Source organism: Pseudorasbora parva, chromosome 20 (assembly GCF_024679245.1).
Source record: "Pseudorasbora parva isolate DD20220531a chromosome 20, ASM2467924v1, whole genome shotgun sequence".
Lineage (NCBI taxonomy): Eukaryota > Metazoa > Chordata > Actinopteri > Cypriniformes > Gobionidae > Pseudorasbora > Pseudorasbora parva.
Window position 1 is genome coordinate 10,076,772 of NC_090191.1, and position 7,894 is coordinate 10,084,665.

Below are 7,894 nucleotides of genomic sequence, written 5' to 3' on the forward strand. Positions count from 1 at the left end.
TAGATTCTCAGAAAACAAATGAGACCCAGCATTCATGATATGCACGCTCTTAAGGCTGTGCAATTGGGCAATTAGTTGAATTAGTTGAAAGGGGTGTGTTCAAAAAAATAGCAGTGTGGCATTCAATCACTGAGGTCATCAATTTTGTTAAGAAACAGGTGTGAATCAGGTGGCCCCTATTTAAGGAGGAAGCCAACACTTGTTGAACATGCATTTGAAAGCTGAGGAAAATGGGTCGTTCAAGACATTGTTCAGAAGAACAGCGTACTTTGATTAAAAAGTTGATTAGAGAGGGGAAAACCTATAAAGAGGTGCAAAAAATGATAGGCTGTTCAGCTAAAATGATCTCCAATGCCTTAAAATGGAGAGCAAAACCAGAGAGACGTGGAAGAAAACGGAAGACAACCATCAAAATGGATAGAAGAATAACCAGAATGGCAAAGGCTCAGCCAATGATCACCTCCAGGATGATCAAAGACAGTCTGGAGTTACCTGTAAGTACTGTGACAGTTAGAAGACGTCTGTGTGAAGCTAATCTATTTTCAAGAATCCCCCGCAAAGTCCCTCTGTTAAAAAAAGGCATGTGCAGAAGAGGTTACAATTTGCCAAAGAACACATCAACTGGCCTAAAGAGAAATTGGAGGAACATTTTGTGGACTGATGAGAGTAAAATTGTTCTTTTTGGGTCCAAGGGCCACAGGCAGTTGTGAGACGACCCCCAAACTCTGAATTCAAGCCACAGTACACAGTGAAGACAGTGAAGCATGGAGGTGCAAGCATCATGATATGGGCATGTTTCTCCTACTATGGTGTTGGGCCTATTTATCGCATACCAGGGATCATGGATCAGTTTGCATATGTTAAAATACTTGAAGAGGTCATGTTGCCCTATGCTGAAGAGGACATGCCCTTGAAATGGTTGTTTCAACAAGACAATGACCCAAAACACACTAGTAAACGGGCAAAGTCTTGGTTCCAAACCAACAAAATTAATGTTATGGAGTGGCCAGCCCAATCTCCAGACCTTAATCCAATTGAGAACTTGTGGGGTGATATCAAAAATGCTGTTTCTGAAGCAAAACCAAGAAATGTGAATGAATTGTGGAATGTTGTTAAAGAATCATGGAGTGGAATAACAGCTGAGAGGTGCCACAAGTTGGTTGACTCCATGACACACAGATGTCAAGCAGTTCCCTTGTCAAAAAATCCTATTGGAATTTCACTTTGTCCTATAGGATCTTATTGGATTCTTAGAATCCTATAGGACAATCTGATTCATTTTAATGGAATTTCTCTTTGTCCTGTAGGATCTTATTGGATTCTTAGAATCCTATAGGACAATCTGATTCATTTTAATGGAATTCCTCTTTGTCCTATAGGATCTTATTGGATTCTTAGAATCCTATTGGACATTCTTATTTATTTTAATGGAATTTTACTTTTCAATGAAATAAACACAGAGATTGGCTTAATATTGTATAACCAAAGCAAAGCGTTTGCATAGAAAAACAATCACACTTTCAAATAAAAAGTGCCATTTTGTCTCACTATCTAGTGCAGGGGTGGCATTTTGCACCTATGAATGGCTCATATATGACTAAATTAATTTTAAATTCATTATTTAATATCAATGAGATTTTTTATTAATGTAATGTTTTAAATCTAGATGGTTATTTATGTAAATGATGTGTGGCAGTGGCGTTTTAATGCGCATGCGCGTTGGACATTCGAATCGCGTTCTTCAAACCACACTGGAGCAGAGTTGCCATGGAAACGGGGACTCGGATTCAAACGAGCAGCACTTCCTCAGGCGCTGTTTTCACTAGTTTCAGGTGAGTTTAGTCCCTAAAACCACACAAATAATACACACAACTGTTCCTGACACCTTTCTTACGGTAACTGACACACTTCTGTTGAATATTTACTTGATAGAAATGGTTTAGTGTCTTCGCCCTTGTCAAAAAATCCTTAAGGATTTTTAATGGAAATCTGTACAGGATTCCATTAAAAATTTCTATCATATTTTGGAACCGTTCCTATAGGATTCCGTTAGAAATAATCTTATAGGATAATTTATGTCTTGTCCTTTAAGATTCTTATCTGATTCCTATAGGATTCTGTTAGAAATAATCTTATAGGATAATTTATGTCTTGTCCTTTAAGATTCTTATCTGATTCCTATAGGATTTTTTGGGAATTGTCTTATAAGATAATACATAAATATCCCGTAGGATAAATCCTAAAGGATTCCAATAAGATTCCAAATGTTATCTGATTCCTATTGGATTCTGTGAGAATTGTCTTATAAGACAATACATACATATTCTGTAGGACAATTTCAACAGGATTTTATTGGATCCAATTGGGTCTCTCTCTCTCGCTCTCACACACACACACACACACACACGCAAACACACACGCACGCACGCACACACACGGTTTTGCTATCTTTGCTTTTTACATGGTAGGGAAGGCATATTCGTACACAGCAAAGATAGCAAAGTGTACCAAGGCTACTATGTCTGATTACTTGGTACACTGTAAGAAAGAAAAAAAAGTAGAATTAGACCCTTTTTACATTTCCGGGTTTCTCAGAGCGGAAGTCGTCATAGTTAGGTTAACTTCCCTTACGAAAAAGAACTATGGTTTTACTATAGTAAAACTGTAGTTTAACTATGACTGTAGAAACCGTGGTATTTTGGTGCGAAACCCATGGTTTTTAAAAAACATGGTTTCACTACAGTTATATTGTAGTAATACTACAGTAAAACCATTGTAACCATGACTGCAGCAACCATGGTTTTTGCAATAAACATGGTTTTAAAAAACATGGATCATGCACCATAAATTGGTTGTATTACCACAGTGCAGCCATGGTTTTACTAAATTATCTTGAAATACATTTAAGTAATTAAGTTACAACAAACATCTAAATAATAACAACAGAAAGAAGTTACCATTCTATGATACAAACTTTATTACAGAAATTACATAATCTGAACAAAAATATAAACTTTCATGTGTTCTCATGTGACATAAAATAATAAACTACAAAGTTGTAAATTATTGGTGATAAAGTGGTGCTGTGCAATGGTTAAAAAATTCAGTTGCTAATTTACAAATAAAAAAATAGCAATTTGTTTCACTGTAATAATGATTTATAAATAAAAATGACTTAAAGCACCTTTAAATACACAGCATCTTCCTCCTCTAAAATGTCTATAACCTGCAAACATGTGCCCAAAACAAGCATACGCTTGCAATTTATACTGTACATAAATTAACAGGATTATAACAACATTACTTAACAATTAATTACTTTATTACTTAAAAACATTACTAAAATTGTATTTTCTTTTTATGGAAGAATCTTACCTATACTACACAATAAAAATTAGAAGAAATTAGTGTTTTAAAAAAAAATAATGTTTAAAATGATATCCACTCACAATAGATGAAGACATGAAGTCTCCTGGTGGGGGACGAATACATTCTAGGTGGAAAAGTGTTCAAAAGCATGTGATGCGGCATCCATGCCAGCAGCTGTCAGTGTGAAGTCTGTCATATAGGCCGGCAGGTTACAGTCCAGCTTTGGTTTGGTTCTGTCTTGACCTTCAGCCCAAATGGATGTAGGAGCTAAAATGAGAAGAATATACACCACATTAACACACGGCTAGCTGGAATTCTTAACTGTACTATCGAGTAGCCATTTAATAATGTCCAAGTGCAATGATGTCTATTCATTCAGTGTTTTCACAACCCATAAATAATTATGGCTTCAAAAGTAAAGCAGAAAGAATGTACATTAAAGGACTAGTGCACCCCAAAATGATAATTCCTGATCTTTTACTCACCCCAATGCCATCCAAGATGTTCATGTCTTTCATTCTTCAGTAGAAAATAAATAAACATGTTTATACTTTTTAACCTCAAATGCTCGACTTTGATGATGTAAGGCTTTGTGGCGTCATTACGTTGGAAAGGTCACGCGTGTGACATATGTGGAAGTACCGTCCCAGTGTTAAAACAAAAGTGCAAAGACTAAATCAAACACCCTTTACAAAAATAAAAGGTAAAACAACGATGTCGGACAATTTTAAAGTTAGAGGAGAACATGAGATGGAGTTTTTCGGCACTGGGTCAGCACTGACCTTTCCGGCGTAATACGCAGTGGGAAAACAACATCAAAGTCGTGCATTTGAGGTAAAAGGTATATAAATGCTTTTTTTTGTTAGAAAATGACCGATGGAATTTATCAGGAGATTTTAATTTTGGGGTGAACTAATTCTTTAACAATACAGAACACGATTTTAGATTCAAATTCAATTTCCATTTGTTATAAATCTGCCAGGTTCTCACACCAGCCAATCACAGCGCACTCCCTCTCCCGAATACTGATTACTCACACCTGAACTTCATCACACTCATCTCCACTATAGATAAAACCAGTAAAACTCAATAGTTTTGTGACCTGTTTTAATATAAACAGGGTTTGTGTTTTTAGGTTTACTTGCTAATTTAATATTGCTCACTGTCACTTATGTTTTGAATGTCAAAGCCTTCTTAATATGTATAATTTTGCTAAAGAAAATAACTAAAATCATGCTGATATTATGTCAAATATTATGTGAAATGCATGCATTAAAATGACCTTCCTCAGTTCACCTGTTTCTTACAGCTCTGTCAGCAGCTTCCTCCAGAAATGTTGGAATCTTCCCCTGTTGTAGATGGGTTATTTTGTCCCTCCTGAAATCACAGAACATTTTTGCAATACTTGTTTGCCAGTTTGTAGCTAATTTTCGCGCTCCATGTAACTGATATAATCGATGAACAGCAATGTTACAGTGTATACTTTTAGATTTTTGATATGTACAATTGACAAATTAGCAGCAAAACCTTAACAAAACTATCAAAACATTTAAGTTTCACATAAAGATGTATTTAAGCTCAAGCTTTCATAAACAAGGGCTCGCAGTAACCCTCTTGTGAAAACGGTTGATGCTGACTTTTCCCGAAGACACTAAACCATTTCTATCAAGTAAATATTCAATAGAAGTGTGTCAGTTAACGTAAGAAAGGTGTCAGGAACAGTTGTGTGTATAATTTGTGTGGTTTTAGGGACTAAACTCACCTGAAACTAGTGAAAACAGCGTCTGAGGAAGTGCTGCTCGTTTGACTCCGAGTCCCCGTTTCCATGGCAACTCTGCTCCAGTGTGGTTTGAAGAACGCGATTCGAATATCCAACGCGCATGCGCATTAAAACGCCACAGTCACACATTATTTACATGATAAATAACCATCTAGATTTAAAACATTACATAAATAAAAATCTCATTGATATTAAATCATGAATTTAAAATTAATTTAGTCATATGAGCCATAGGTGCAAAATGCCAGCCCTGCACTAGATAGTGAGACAAAATGGCACTTTTATATATATTTTATATTAATGTATTTTGTATTATTATAGGAACACTCAACCTAATTATTTAATTTGAAAGTGTGATTGTTTTTCTATGCAAACGCTTTGCTTTGGTTATATAACAATATTAAGCCAATCTCTGTGTTTTTTCATTGAAAAGTGAAATTCCATTAAAATAAATCAGAATGTCCTATATGATTCTAAGAACCCAATAAGATCCTATAGGACAGAGTGAAATTCCATTAAAATAAATCAGATTGTCCTATAAGATTCTAAGAACCCAATAAGATCCTATAGGACAAAGTGAAATTCCATTAAAATAAATCAGATTGTCCTATAAGATTCTAAGAACCCAATAAGATCCTATAGGACAAAGTGAAATTCCATTAAAATAAATCAGATTGTCCTATAGGATTCTAAGAATCCAATAAGATCCTATAGGACAAAGTGAAATTCCAATAGGATTTTTTGACAAGGGCGGGAAAAGTGCAGCATCTGTTTTCACAAGAGGGTAACTTAACTTAAGCTAACTCTATCGATTTGATCTATTGAGCCCTTGTTTATGAGAACTTGAGCTTTTAAATAAATCTTTATGTAAAACTTTAATGTTTTGATAGTTTATGTTAAGGTTTTACTGCTAATTTGTCAATGGTACGTATCAAAAATCTAAAAGTATACACTGTAACATTGTTCATCGATGATGTCAGTTACATGAAGCGCGAAAATTAGCTACAAACTGGCAAACAAGTATTGTAAAAATGTTCTGTGATTTCAGGAGGGACAAAATAACCCATCTACAACAGAGGGGAAGATTCCAACATTTCTGGAGGAAGCTGCTGACAGAGCTGTAAGAAACAGGTGAACCGAGGAAGGTAATTTTATATGCATGTATTTCACATAATATTTGACATAATATCAGCATGATTTTAGTTATTTTCTTTAGCAAAATTATACATATTAAGAAGGCTTTGACATTCAAAACATAAGTGACACTGTATGAGCAATATTAAATTAACAAGTAAACCTAAAAACACAAACCCTGTTTATATTAAAACAGGTCACAAAACTATTGAGTTTTACTGGTATTATCTATAGTGGAGATGAGTGTGATGAGTTTCAGGTGTGAGTAATCAGTATTCGGGAGAGGGAGTGCGCTGTGATTGGCTGGTGTGAGAACCTGGCAGATTAATAACAAATAGAAATTGAATTTGAATCTAAAATTGTGTTCTGTATTGTTAAAGAATTAGTTCACCCCAAAATTAAAATCTCCTGATAATTTCCATCGGTCATTTTCTAAAAAAAAAAAAAACATACCTTTTACCTCAAATGCACGACTTTGATGTTGTTTCCCCACTGCGTATTACGCCGGAAAGGTCAGTGCTGACCCAGTGCCGAAAAACTCCATCTCATGTTCTCCTCTAACTTTAAAATTGTCCGACATTGTTGTTTTACCTTTTATTTTTGTAAAGGGTGTTTGATTTAGTCTTTGCACGTTTGTTTTAACACTGGGACGGTACTTCCACATACGTCACACGCCTGACCTTTCCAACGTAATGATGCCACAAAGCCATACATCATCAAAGTCGAGCATTTGAGGTTAAAAAGTATATACATGTTTATTTGTTTTCTACTGAAGAATGAAAGACATGAACATCTTGGATGGCATTGGGGTGAGTAAAAGATCAGGAATTATCATTTTGGGGTGAACTAATCCTTTAATGTACATTCTTTCTGCTTTACTTTTGGAGCCATAATAATTTATGGGTTGTGAAAACACTGAATGAATAGACATCATTGTACTTGGACATTATTAAATGGCTACTCGATAGTAAAGTTAAGAATTCCAGCAAGCCGTGTGTTAATGTGGTGTGTATTCTTCTCATTTTAGCTCCTACATCCATTTGGGCTGAAGGTCAAGACAGAACCAAACCAAAGCTGGACTGTAACCTGCCGGCCTATATGACAGACTTCACACTGACAGCTGCTGGCATGGATGCTGCATCACATGTTTTTGAACACTTTTCCACCTAGAATTTAAAGTGTGGAGTATTCATCCCCCACCAGGAGACTTCATGTCTTCATCTATTGTGAGTGGATATCATTTTAAACATTATTTAAAAAAAACACTAATTTCTTCTAATTTTTATTGTGTAGTATATGTAAGATTTTTCCATAAAAAGAAAAGAAAATTTTAGTAATGTTTTTAAGTAATAAAGTAATTAATTGTTAAGTAATGTTGTTATAATCCTGTTAATTTATGTACAGTATAAATTGCAAACATATGCTTGTTTTGGGCACATGTTTGCAGCTTATAGACATTTTAGAGGAGGAAGATGCTGTGTATTTAAAGGTGCTTTAAGTCATTTTTATTTGTACAATGTTATTTTTGTATATAAATCATTATTACAGTGAAACAAATTGCTATTTTTTTATTTGTAAATTAGCAACTGAATTTTTTAACCATTGCACAGC

At 34.8% G+C, this 7,894-nt stretch overlaps 2 long non-coding RNA genes across 2 annotated transcripts; one reads left to right on the forward strand and one right to left on the reverse strand.

The window, feature by feature from the left end:
- Nucleotides 1-1,687: 1,687 nt before the first annotated feature.
- Nucleotides 1,688-7,894, forward strand: LOC137049445 (uncharacterized). Its single transcript, XR_010899605.1, has 3 exons — nt 1,688-1,832; nt 6,198-6,294; nt 7,311-7,894. It is a non-coding gene; the product is annotated as an uncharacterized lncRNA (long non-coding RNA).
- LOC137049449 (uncharacterized) lies at nt 3,452-5,288 on the reverse strand. The gene is made up of 3 exons (XR_010899609.1): nt 5,132-5,288; nt 4,652-4,746; nt 3,452-3,636 (listed from the first exon to the last, which is right to left on the reverse strand). It is a non-coding gene; the product is annotated as an uncharacterized lncRNA (long non-coding RNA).